This window comes from Otolemur garnettii, unplaced genomic scaffold (genome assembly GCF_000181295.1).
Source record: "Otolemur garnettii isolate 467f Iridium unplaced genomic scaffold, OtoGar3 scaffold00001, whole genome shotgun sequence".
In the NCBI taxonomy this organism is placed as follows: domain Eukaryota; kingdom Metazoa; phylum Chordata; class Mammalia; order Primates; family Galagidae; genus Otolemur; species Otolemur garnettii.
The window spans coordinates 59,372,233-59,386,403 of NW_003852396.1; the positions used below are offsets into that span (position 1 = coordinate 59,372,233).

General features: G+C 41.1%; 1 long non-coding RNA gene across 1 annotated transcript in view; it reads right to left on the reverse strand.

Annotated features, from left to right (window-relative positions):
- Positions 1 to 1,731: 1,731 nt before the first annotated feature.
- LOC111723797 overlaps positions 1,732 to 14,171 on the reverse strand; it is a 39,185-nt gene continuing 26,745 nt past the window's right edge. The window contains exon 3 of the long non-coding RNA XR_002772266.1: positions 1,732 to 1,988. This is a non-coding gene — a long non-coding RNA (uncharacterized LOC111723797). The remainder of the gene's footprint in view (positions 1,989 to 14,171) is intronic.

Here is a 14,171-nt window from a genome sequence, read left to right on the forward strand (position 1 = left end):
GTGGCTCTATCACTTAAAGTGATAGTGTGTCCTTGTGCAAATTACATACATCTCTTTGCTTCAAGGTCTTCCATTCTAAAATAAGAATAAAATAAATAAATAAATAATAATATCTACCTCTGGGGATACTGCGAGGATTAAGTGATGAGACACAAAAGCATTAAAAATAGTGCCTGTCATGTACTAAGTGCTCAGAAATTTTAACAATGGTGATGATGATCATTACTATTATTTTCAACAGGATTTAATATGAGGTATAAAAGCCCATTTTTGATCACTCTGTCTATAGTGTGGGAAACACAATGGAGAGGCAACTTGGTAGGAGCCTGTTGGGGGAAGATTGAATTAGTCTGATGGTGGTTGCAATGGAAAGAAATGGATGGACTTGAGAAATATTGCAGAGGTAAAAATCAACAAGGCCTGTTCACTTGCATATAGGGGTGGGGATGTGCCAAGCATGACACAGTCAGAAGCCTTATAATGACATTTTATAATGACATGTTCATGCAATATGAAGTAACTCCTTATTTGCATATCTGCATCCTTCCTTCACTCTCACCCTCTTTTCCTTCTTTCTAGAATAAAAATATATCAGAAAAGGCTCGGCGCCTCTAGCTCAAGCGACTAAGGTGCCAGCCACATAACACCAGAGCCGGTGGGTTTGAATCCAGCCTGGGCCTGCCAAACCACAATGACAACTACCACCAAAAAATAGCCAGGTGTTGTAGCAGGCTCCTGTGTTCCCAGCTACTTGGGAGGCTGAGGCAGGAGATTCGCTTGAGCCCAGGAGTGGGAGGTTGCTGTGAGCTGTGATGCCAGGGCACTCTACCCAGGGGGACAGCTTGAGGCTCTGTCTAAAAATAAATAAATAAATAAATAAATAAATATATGTGTGTGTGTGTGTATATATATATGTCAGAAAAAATGTATATATATATATCAGAAAAAATGTATATATATATATCAGAAAAATAAAAAGCAGGACCAAAAAGAGGCACCAGGTATAGAAGCATAAACTATGTGGAGACTTCCCTTCTGTTTGAAGAAGGCATTGTAATTGGACAGGAGGAGATGCAAGTCAAGAGAGAAAGAAAAGTAAATAGAATTAAAATGTCAGAGTTGATTTTTAAAAAATAAATGGGTAACATATACAGATGGATTTGGTTTTTTGTTTTTGTTTTGTTTTATTTTTAATGCCTGTAAATGAGACTTTGAAAGTGCAGTGAGCATTTGAGCAGACTGAATTGAATTTTGGATACAAATGTCAAAGGACAGAACATCAGGAAATACGGTTTCTAGCCCTGGCTTTGCCACCAATAAGCATTTGAGCATGAAAAGCCCCGTAAGCTGGCTACTCAGCCTACCTTGCAAGGATTCCATGAGATGAGATGACACTTATGTGCATGGACTCTGTAAAATTCCACCAGCTTGAGTGAGGCCCCAGAAGGGCCCTTTCCCTGTGCCCTCCCAAAGTGACTCTTATTAAGGTAAAGCATTTCCGAGCTGGCCTACCAAGAATTGCTGAACAGTGAGGTGTTATTTCTGTATGCAACAAAATACAGTACCTTTTTTTTTTCTTGCCTAGGTCTATGGCTTGGCTGTGCCGAGCAGAAGGGAGGTAGGAAAGGCACACTTTGAAAGTGTAGCGAGCATTTGAGCAGACTGAATTCAATTTTGGATACAAATGTCAAGGAAAATCTCCCTTGGCTGTGTGCTCCTTGCTTACCGAGGCGTGGTGTGATGCTCCATTGAAAAGCCTGCTGATCTCGCCAGCGCTGGGCTGATAATGATCCAGGGGGAGCGAAGGGAGGCCCGCTGAGCAGGAGGAGGAGTGACCTTCCAGAGAATGCCTTGGGAAGATGCTGCTAGACGCTCTGCACACACTGGACAGAGGGCAAGAGCCTGAAGGGCTGCTCGAGTCAGAGCTGTGCCCAGATACATCTTGCATGTAGCCCCTTCCCTCCGCCTAGGCTTCACTTTCCTGGTCCCTAAGATGAAACAACAGGGATAGATCATTTCTGAGGCCTTTTCTTTCCAATATTTTATGATTCTGGCATTTAGAGCATCTGCAGATGCTAGGGAGGACCACCAGCAAAGAGTGTATGATAAAAATTGGCACAACTGTTGCGATGGTAATTTAGTATTAGCTTTCAGATATTTTAATGGGCATACCCTTTGGCCTGGAAGTGTCCATTCTTGAAACGTATTCTATGGAAATACTATTGATACTACATGTGCAAACCCAGATGTTTGTAACTGCAAAACATCAAAATAAATTTATATGCCCACTAGTAGGTTAAATAAATCTGCCACATGACCATTATAAAGAATCAGATCCCTATGCATAAAAGGAAAAATATCTAAGATAGAACTTAGGGTGAAAAAATCAGATCATTGAATAAAATAGTATGATCTCACTGTTCTGAAATAAAGTGCAGATATGTGTAATATCATGTTTGCCCAATTTATTTTGCACCCACACTTTATGGCCACCCTGTTTATTTGTACATAGATACATAGAGAAAAAAAGATCTCCCATCAAACTTCTCAGAGAAGCTCCCTGTAGAGCTGCATAGTTCAGTGGGGGTAGTTGCGAGCCTCAAGTAGTTACTGAGTACTCAAAATGAGGCTGGTGAGACTAAAGAACTGGTTCTTTAATTTATTTAATTTTAATTACTCCACATTTAATTTAAAAACCAGTACTTGACTCAGTTATCAGAGAAGTCTTAAGTATGTTTATGACAACTTGGGTGTGTGTACCTACTTTCTGTTTTATGAAATCTAAATACAGATCTAGAATTTCCAATGAAACTTTAGCATCCAAACCGAGAAGATGTGTTGTAAGTGTAAAATATACACCAGATGTAGAAGACTGAGTATAAAAAAAATGAAAAATATCTCATTACTAATATTATGTCATTAATAATTTGATAATTAATAAATTATTATTAGGCAGTGCCTGTGACTCAGTGAGTAGGGCGCCAGCCCCATATACCGAGGGAGGGTGGCAGGTTCAAACCCAGCCTCAGCCAAACTGCAACAACAACAAAAAACATAGCTGGGTGTTGTGGCAGGTGCCTGCAGTCCCAGCTGCACAGGAGGCTGAGGCAAGAGAATCATCTATGCCCAAGAGGTTGCTGTGAGCTGTGATGCCATAGCACTCTACTGAGGGCAACAAAGTAAGACTCTGTCTCTAAAAAAAAGAACTCAAAAAAATAATTTATTGTGATTACATGTTGATATAATATTTTGGATCCATTGGTTTAAATAAAATATATAATTAAAATTAATTTTACCTGTTTCTTTTTACTTCTTTTGATGTGGCTACTAGAAAATTTTAAATTAGATAGGAGGCTCATGTTATGTGTTATTGGACCGTGCTACTCTAGGGAACGTGGGAGAAGGGACTAGGCTTTAACTTTATTACTTTATATATTTTTGTATTGATTTTGTTACTGCAAGCGTGGGTTATTTACAAAGAACAATAAAGAATTTTTAAATTGTTAAAATAAAAGGTTAATTTCCATGATATATTTCGGATACACCAAGAAAATTATGGGGAAAGATACTCCCTCTAATTTGTTTCTTTTGTGATGATGTGTCGGGGTCTGAAATAAATGTCTTGGCATCAGGTTATTATAAAATGGAACTCTCACTGTGGTGTCTCTGTGATTTACCAGCAGTTTCTAATTGCCTGACCCTTTTTTTGATTAGTGCTATCCTCAACAAGGATACCTCTGCCTGACAGCCATCCCAGCTATGTTGGAAAGGGATTATTTCTCAGAGAGTAGGAGTTAAGCCCAGGAGAGTTAGAAAAAAAAGATAAATAACCCTTGAAGATATCTCCCCTCTCCTCTCTAGTTCCCTCTTTCCCCCATATCAAGATTCCCCAAAGCTTTAGGGATCTAGAGCTCTAGGCTGAACTTCCTACCTTACTAAATGACAAGGCCAGGATGTTAACATTCCCCACACAGACACGACTGTCTTATACATAAAGATGTCTGTGTTATACATAAACACATTATGGCTGTGACAATATCACTTTCAAAGGAGCCCTAATCCTCTGAAGTCATCGAATCAGAAAACATTTGCTTCTCAGAGTCTTGTGTCTGAGCTGTGAGAGAGATAGAAGGAGGAAGGGGGAGGAAAGAATAGAGGAAAAAGAGAAAGAAAGAAAAAGGTTACACTTTGTAAAACCCTACTTTGCAGAGATAGGACAAAAAAAACCTGACCCTCTGGTTTCTTGTTATGGTGGCAATCTCTTACACTACAAGAATGGAAAAGCAATTCTCCAACGTACCCAGTACTAATGTGAAGCCAGTAGTCGATCTGATGCATGCCAATATAATTGAAAAACTCATTTCAATTCAAGTTGGGGGGAGGAGTGATGAAGTAGGGAGAGGGGTTTGGCGTGCTCTCACTGAACGGGCATGGGGTGAGGGTATTTGGCACACCTTTTGTGTATGGGACATGACCACAAGAAGGACTCTACCTAACAAAATCAAATATTTTGACCTGATTGTACCCTCACATTAACCTGAAATAAATTTACTTTTTTTTTTTTTTTGCAGTCTTTGGCCTGGGCTGGGTTTGAACCTGCCACCTCCAGCATATGGGGGCCGGTGCCCTACTCCTTTGAGCCACAGGCACTAAAAAGTGGATTATGATCGTTCTATACAAACCTACAGATACTGCAAATTGGCATTTGGAGTCTGAAGTGATTGAGCCTGAATGGATGTCACAGGGCGGCTTGGGCAGAGAAAAAAATCAGCTGCAGTTCCCATAAAGCTCAGGAAATAGCTGTGTCAATGCTCCCCCAAACCCTGTACTACCCTTATCAGAGCCTCCATCTCCCTAGATCATAGTTTCCTGTTTTTGGCTTTTTTGCTATACTGAGCACTCCAGAAGGCACCTCTAGCCCCAGTGCCTACCATAGGGCATGGCAAATAGTAAGCTCTTAATGAAAGTTTGTTGATTATTCTATGAAAGAAAGAGTGAAGACACAAACAGACCTACCCTTCTAGGGTCAGCCATTATCTAAAACATCGATAAAATCAAAATTTCCTTTCAAAGTTGGACTTGTAAAATGTCCCCTCTTGTTCATTCAACAGCTATTATGTGCCTACTGGGGGCTCTAAACAACTAAATAAAAATTAATTTAAATGTTACACACCCATAGTTCTTGCCCTCAAGAAGTTACAGTCCGGGGAGAGCAGGAGGGCAAGGTTCAGACACAAATAAATAAAAGTTTACAAATTATAACAAGTTCTCTCCCACGGATGTGAACATGGGATGGTGCTAGAGAACAGAAGGGCTACACCAGTTTAGCAAGTTTATCTCTTCTTTGAGGTTTTAAGCTGAAGTATGGCAAATGAGAAGGCGTGAGCTATTAAACTTTTTATAAAGCAGGGAGGGAGCAATTGCCTTTGTGCCTTGCTGGCTGCTTAAATGTGCTATGAAATTTGAACCTGACTTGATTCATTTGGGTTTTAGAGCCAGTGCTAATTTGCATGCCTGGCTGAGTGTCACCCTCTGTGGGAACCCATGTGTTCAGCGTTTAAAGAGAGTGACTTCCCTTATTTGAAAGGTGTGTGGTGATGAGGGTATTCTCTGAGAGTGGCAATGGCAACATCCGCCCGGTGAATTTCATTTGCTTCTAGACAAAGCTGTCTCAGGTCTCTCCATGTGAGTCTTTGCTCTCAGTGTTCAATTTCTACTTTCAATATATATATTTTTGTTGACAGTAATTACATGTGGAGGGAGTTCTGGGGATTCATAAGGAAGAGAACTCTTACTTTTCATCATATATTCCTTGTTCCTTTTGGATATTTGTAACTATCAACTTTTGGGAAGTTATGTTATAAAACTAACAAATACAAATGGTAAACTACATATATACCTCTGTTTAACATGTCACCCTGTGACCATTCCTGAGATTTAGTTTTCTTTTTCTAATTATTTTTAAATTGTATTTATTATTGATACATATTAGATGTACATATTCAGGGTATATGTGATAATGGAACAGATTCATAGATTTGTAAAGGTCAAAGCTATGTAATTGTATATCTATCCTCTTAAGTATTTGTCTTTCTTTATGCTAGAAACATTCTAATTATTCTCTTCTGGTTATTTTGAAATATACACTAGATTGTTGTAAATTGCAGTCATTCTACTGATCTGTCAAACACTACAACTTATTTCTTCTATCTAGATGAATGCTTGAACCCATTGATCAAAATCTCTTCATCCTCTTTCTGATTAATGCAATAGAGTATAAGCTTGAAAAACTAAAGACTAATTCACTGTAATTTGATCATCCAGAGATTGCCATTAATGATATGTTGGTATATTTCTTTCCCTATGCCTTTTAAAAAATAGGATCAAATTATCCATGTTAATTTAAAACCTGCTTTTTAATTCAATACAGTAGAACCTCTATAAGTTGAGCACCCAAGGAACTGTAACAAACCAGTCAACATATAGAGGTGGTTAATATAAGGAACTTCCACTGAGTACATGTGATGTATTTCTCGTCTATGAAATTTAAGTCAACTTAAGGAGATGGTCAGTGTAGGGAGGTGGTCAGCTATGGAGGTTCTGCTGTAAATGTAGGCACCCTTCCATGGCAATAAATGCCAAACATTTGTATGGGTATATCATAACTTATATTAACCAATTCCTTTTTGATGGACATGTAGTTTGCAATTGTCACCATATAATTAACTTTTAATATAAATATTTGTGAATTTTATGTGCCTGCCACCATGCACAGGTTTCACCTGATTCTTCAATATTCAACAAACAACCGTGATTCTTCCTTGGTCATCAAAAAAATAAGGTTTTCTTTGCAAATATATAGTCAAGTAATTCAAAGCATGTTCTATGCGGTACAAACCTGACCTATTGATGCAGAACAAGGTGGCACCATGACCTGCCACCTTAGCCCTGGACCTGGTGACGCTGCAGCGGATGGAGGAACCAGGGAGGACACGTGGAGGGGAAGACACTGGCCGCAGGCTGTCTCCTCCACGTGGACTTCTAGCTAGTCAATTTCATGGATGGTCTTGCTGTGTGCTCTGTGTGCACTCCTGACTGGTCAATTTCACGTCAGTTTCCAAAGCCTGAAAGGTCATTGGACAACTAGCTATAACTGACACATGCCCTAAAGTTCCAGCAAAACAACCCCTGCCACTATATAAATCCCTGAGCAGAGCGCCTGTGAACCTCGAGGAGGGAGCAGGGGAGCTTGTTCCCTTCCTGGGTCCTCTCTGCTAGGAGGTTTGGTTTTTGTAGTTGTTGTCCTTTATTTCCTTTGAATAAATCCTGACTTACTCCTAATCCTGTGGTCCATTGATTCTAATCCGGGAGACCAAGAGCCTAGAAATTCGGTATCACTATGAACATCTGGGCTGACCAAGTCAAATTCAGGATTGCTTCTTAACTTCACAAAATAATTTAAATGGCAAATTTCATTCAAGCACCAACTTCCTGGAAGGTTGGGGCTAGGAGGTATAGAGGTATTTCTGAAACGTCTACCACTTTAAGACTAGCTCAGGTTTGTTGGGGCAATAGGGGATGAAACTGGAGTTCAGTACCTTGATCAGCTGTTATTATGTGACACAAATCAGGTAGGTGAAGGGTGTTGGGGTAAGAAGCAGAGTTCCAAGCACCCAGGAATCAGAAGTGGGTAGGCTGGGAGAAGGTAACTGTCAGAAGTTCTCACATGCCAGGGCTTGAAAAAGGGAAACTCAACAGATTACTCTCCAACAAAACAGGCTTGGCCATCTTCTTGCTTATTCAGCCTGTCTGTCTTCAAGCCAGCAAGTACACAAAGAACCATTCCAATCTCAAACCTAACATTTCCCTTAGTTGCAATCCTGTGATTTCCAAAAAGACTCAATTTTCTGTTTCTTTTCAGCTATAGCAACCTGCCCTCTTAAATAGCTTCTTTATCTGGTGGGGTAATTACAGCCTGTGACCAACAGCTGTGATTCATAAACATGAGTTTTACCGTTTGGGTCAGTAGTTCTCGGTCTTTCCTGAATGGCAACTCCCCCAGCTGATACCAGCATTAAGAGAGACACCTCTCCTTCAGCGCTCCCAGTTGGTACTCACTAGCGCAGTTTACTGTTGGGAGTTCTAGTTTCTCATTTTAAAAGAGGTCACATTTTTATTAAAGTTGCAAGTTCAGAACTCTAATAGTGAAACATATTTCTGGATGTTGTTATTACTAGTGATTTAAATTTTTCCTTTGAGTTTTTTTTTCTTATTCCAAAGGATTCATAATTGGCATGCATTTCTTTTCTATTTTAAAAAAAAGCCTTTTCAAAAAGAAATTTGTAACTGTAAAACTTTTGTAAGAAAACACAGGAGCAAATCTGCAGGATCTAGGGCTTGAGGAAGAAAGAGTTCTTAAACATAACACAAAGAAGCCCAGTCTATAAAAGAAAAAGAATCAGCAAATTAGACTTCATCAAAAATTTTTTTAACTGGTTAAAAGGATGAAGAAACAACCTTCAGAAGAAAATATTTGCAAACCACACATCTAACAAAGGATTTGTATCTACAATAAAACACTTAAAATTCAACAGTGAAAACAATCTAATTAGAAAATGGACAAATGATATGAAGAGATTTCACTAAAGGGTACAGATGGCAAATAAGCACATGAAAAGATATTCAACATCACTACCATTAAGGAAACACGAATTCAGATCATGAGGTGATATCACAGCACACCTATTAGAGAAGCTAAATTAAAAAATAGTGGGCAGGGCACAGTGGCTTTCACCTGCAACACCAGCATTTTGGGTAGCCAAGAGAGGAGGACTGCTTGAGGCCCTTGAGGCCAAGTTCAAGACTAGCCTGCTGAGGCAAGAAGATCAGTTGAGCCCAGGAGTTTGAGCATACAGTGAGCTATGATGACATCACTGCTCTGTAGCCCTGGCAACAGAGTGAGACCCTATCTAAAAAGACAAACAAACAAAACACCCCTCAAAACAAATAAAGCAAAAACAGCAAAAAATAAAATTCAAAAAAAAATTGTGGATGGCAGGGATACAGAGAAACTGAAAGACTCATGCATTGCTGGTGAAGTATAAAATGGTACAGCTAGTCTGGAAACTAATATAGCAGTTTTTTAAAAAAACTACACATGTACTTCCCATATGACCCAGCAATTTTTCTCCTGGGAACTTATCCCAGAGAAGTGAAAATTTACAGCTACCTAAAATAAAAAATCAAAATAAAACCCAAACACAAACGTTGATAACAGCTTTTTTTGTAAAAACCCAAATCTGGCAACAACCAAAATATCCTTTAATAAGTGAATTATTAGACAAACTGCGGCACGTGCATACTGCAGAATACTACTCAGCAATAAAAGTAGCAACCTTACTGACAGGGTGGACCTCAAGGGGCTTTGTGCTGAGTTAAAAAAGCCGACCTCAAAAGTCACATACTGTACGATTCCATTTATAGAATAGTCTTAAAATGACACCATCACAGAAACGGAGTACAGAGAGCAGTTGCCAAGGGTTACAGTCTGTAGGAGAAGAAGAGATGGGTGTGATTATAAAAGGGTAGCATGGGAGAGAATAGTTCTGTGCCTGCACTGATGGTTCCACAACTGGGGCCTGTGGTACAATAGCATAGAACGTACATACACGTTGTACTGATGCCAACTTCCTGACTCAGTAAAACTGTAACCTTCCAGGGAAACTGAGAGTACAGTGGCCCTCTCTGTAGTATCTTTAAGACTTCCTGTGACATGTAATCATTTTGAAAATTTAAAAACAAAGTGTTTTAAAAAAGCAATTCATGCCTGTGTAGAAAATTTGGAATAAGCATAAAAATATTTTTAAAAGTGCCTATGGTAATAGCCTTTTTGGTATTTGTTTTAGAGTGCGGGAATTAATTGCTTAATTTTTGCTGTTTATTTTTTCTGCGATAAAATTCAAATGACATAAAACACCATTTTAAGCATTTTTAAGGATAAAATTTAGTGGTGATTTTGATATAATGTTGGGCAACCATCGCCGCTATGTAATTCCAGAACAGTTTCATCACCCGGTACCCATTACCAGTCGCTCCTCGCCCTCCCATCCCCTGAGCCCTTGGCAACCACTAATCTGCTTTCTGTCCCTCTGCCTACTCTGGACCCTTCGCATAAATAGAATCACACAGAATATGGCCTTCTGTATCTGCTTCTTTCACTCAGTGCATTGTGTGCAATGTTCACCCACGCTATAGCCTGTATCAGCACACCATTCCTTTTTATGGCTGAATAACATTCTATTGTGGTTAATTTTTGTTTTGTTTTGTTTGAAACTCTATTGCCTTGTCTAGAGTGCAGTGGCATCATCATAGCTCACTGCAATCTTGAACTCCTGTGTGCAAGGAATCTTCCTGCCTCAGCCTCCCGAATAGCTGGGACTACAGGTGCCCATCATGATGCCTGGGTATTTTTTTAGTAGAGACAGAGTCTCCCTCTCTCTCAGGCTGGTCTCGAACTCCTGAGCTCTGGCAATCCACCTGCCTTGGTTTCCCCAAGTGCTAGGATTACAGGAGTGAGCCATCATGCCCAGCCTTAATTTTTGTTTCTAATAAGACGTTCCTTCCTTCTCTTCCTCAATAGTCACTTTGACAACTAATTAGTTTAATGAACTCTCTCTATCCTGAACCAGTGACCTGTGAGCTCTCAGCTCTCACCAAGGTGAACCTAAGTGGGCATATGGAGGCCCTCCACTTCAGTTCTCCTACTGCCCAGCATCAACTGCTGAAATAAAGATGCTTCATAAGATGAGTAATTAACTGGGATTCATAGGAGGGTCCCAGGATCATAAATGAAGGTCTCCATGTGGCCCACTAAAGATGACGGGCCAGCAGAATGAATGCTTGTGGGGTGGGGGAGGGCGCAGAGAGGAGCAGCAGGTCTGCCAAGCAGCAGGGCAAGTTCAGTGGCGTCCTGTTCACACGTTTGGCCTGCTCTCTAGACGACTGAGCACTAAATATCTTTCCCAGAGCAACATTTACCCCACCTCTTTTGGAAGAGGAGCACTCTGCCTGAGGGGCCCTCCTCTCCATATTCTGCTCCTAAGTTCAGAGCTTAGGAAGTCCGGGAGCTTCCTCCCTGCCAACCACCCTTGCCTTCTCCCCCTGCGTCAGAGCTGGGCTGAGAAAACTGGGCCTGCAACCTGCTGGCATGTCTATGGGCATAAAACCATTTACTGAGCCATCACGATGCGGTAGGCATTATACTGAGCCTTGTAGATTTGTCACCCCTCTTACATCTCCCGACAACCCTATCTCTACCCCTGGCAACAGAGTGAGACCCTTCCTTGTGCCTCAAGAGATTTCTCCTGGCCACGCAGCACAGAAGTGCTGCCTCGGATACAGCACCAGTCCTGGTGCCAGGGCTTAGAACAATGAGTAAAGTGAAACCACCCATTTCCAAAGCCAGAATTAAGTCTCCATATTAATAGGAAAGTGTGGAAGGTGGAGGGGAAGAAGGAAAGGACAACTCTTTCTTAGAAGAGCCAGCCATGGATATCCTCCGAAGAGGCATTTCACAGTCACTCAGAGCCTTGCCTATGATAAGTATTTGATTAGAAATATCCAGTAAAAATATTTTGTGTATTTCTATTGCTACAATAATAGGTCTTTTTACCACTGAAAAGACAGTCATTAGTGCCTTTAGTCAAATTAGATTAGAGAACTAGTTCCAGAAACCCTAGAACCAATTTGTGGCTCAGTGGGTAGGGCACCAGCCCCATATACTGAGGGTGGCAGATTCAAATCTGGCCCTGGCCAAACTGCAATAAAAAATAGCTGGGCGTTGTGGCAGGAGCCTGTGGTCCTAACTACTCGGAAGGCTGAGGCAAGAGAATCGCCTAAGCCCAGGAGTTGGAGGTTGCTGTGAGCTGTGACGCCAGGGCACTCTACCCAAGGCAACAAGGAAACAGGAGACATTACCTGCCTGGCAGTGTTGATGTTGACGTTCTCTTAACTTCTCTGACTTAGTCATTATTATGAACTGAATGTTTGTGTTTCCCCCAAATTCATATGTTGAAATGCTAACTCCCAATATGATAGTACTAGGAGGTGAGGCCTTTAGGAGGTGTTTAGGTCAAGAGTGTGGAGCCTCTGTGAATGGGATAAGTGATCTTAGAAAGGAGGCCCCAAACAGCTTTCTCCCCTTCTTTATGCCTTGCAAGGATAGAAGGAGAAGTTGGCAGTTTGCAACCCGAAAGAGAGCCCTTATCAGAACCCAACCATGTGACAATCTGATCTTGACCTTCAGCCTCCAAAACTGTGAGAAATGAATTTCTGTTGTTTATAAGCTGCCCAGTCTGTGGTACTTTGTCGCAGCCTCCCAAACAGATTACTATAGGGTAATGATTAGCAAACAAGTGATGGCTTTAGTCAGGGCCGTAAATACAGTTTAATTAGTGACCTCAGTCCTCTCTTTGAGATGCCCTGAAGTTGCAGTTCGAGATGGGAGCTAAGGGAAGGCTGGCCGCCGGGCTTTGCTGCCTTGGGCAGGCGTCACAGTGCTTGGAGGGCTAGAAATGAGGCGGGGTTAGAAATAAAGGACTTCCTAAAGAGAACAGTAAGAATGTTACTAGTGGCAAAGGACCCCATTCTCAGGTTTATAGCTGTGAGACTGGGATGACAACCACAGGTTCTCACGGCCTTCAGGAAAGACAGAGTTGACAGCTGGCCTAGTTTAGGAAGAGAAGCTCTTGCCAGAATGCCTGAATACAGGAAAGGCCTAGCTTGATGGAAAAAAATCCACATGTAGGCATGGCGTCCAAGGGAGGTACTCTTTGCCTCCTCAGGATTTTTTTTTTTTATCTCAATAAAGAATTGTATGTCTTTAGGATTATAGAAATCTATCTTAAATGTATTGGTATCTTTGTACCATGCCCTAGTAGAGGACACTCTTCCCCATGGGCCAGAAAAATAATCTAGTTGAACTCTTTATTTTACAATAAGAAACTGAAGTTCAGAGTCATACAGTGATGTAGTAATTAAGGCCTAGAACCCAAGAAACCTGACCTCACCTTAGTTCTTTGCCCTCCAAGCCAGGCTGCCAGATCACAATTTTTAAAATGTCTTCCTAAACAAATCACTCCTCCCCTCTTTTACAAGGCCAGAAGGCCACTTCCCTGCTGATAATTCCATCCACAAACTGATTCAGAACACTCTAAAGCATGTCTTGTCCTGAGCTAGAACTTCCGCCGGGATGGGGAGGGAGCATAGAGTTTTGGTTTGGGTTACTGAACTGAATTGAGAAAAAGGTTCAATCAAATAATCCTGCTGATTCAGAATGACTAGGGAATGGTCTTTCTGAATTATCTAAATGCTTCCGCTCATGTTTATTGAGTGAATGGATATTGGGAACACAAAAATAGAATAACAGCAATTCCACCAAATTTAATTCAATCTTTCTTCCCATAGCACCTCAAGGTCGAAATAGTGAGTATGAATCACCACTCTGGAGAATTCAGTTGTTGGAGAACAGGGTTAGCAATCCTCCCATTAGCATATTTTTGATAATTGGCTCACCTTAATGTAGTTGATGTGTCACCAAACTGGCTCTTCTCTTTCTCTGTCTCTCTTTCTCCTTAAAAATTAAATTCCTCTTAAATAATAAAAAAAAAAATGCAAAAAAAATTAAATTCCTCATATCTGTTTGCTTATCTTTACCTAACATCTTAGGGAAGTAGAGTACCTTGAGGAATGCGTGGGTGCACACACGCGTGCACACAGACACACATCTAGTCATCAGAGTCTCTGGTTGATTGGACAATGGCTACCTATTAGAGAGGGTACACAAGAGGATTATGTCTTAACTTCTGACCTGAATTCTCTGTTAGCAAGGCTGAGGACATGCCCTGGGTCACTCGATTCCTTTTACTTCATTCAGGAGCACGACTTCTGAGGCCACAAGGCAGAAACCAGCCTACTGTTAGAACTGGCAACCAAGCTCGGTGCCTGTGGCTCAAGCGGCTAAGGCACCAGCCACATACACCTAAGGTGGCAGGTTCATATCCCCAGCCTGGGCCCGCTAAACAACAATGATGGCTGCAACCAAAAAATGGCCAGGCGTTGTGGCGGGTGCCTGTAGTCCCAGCTACTTGGGAGGCTGAGGCAGGAGACTTGCT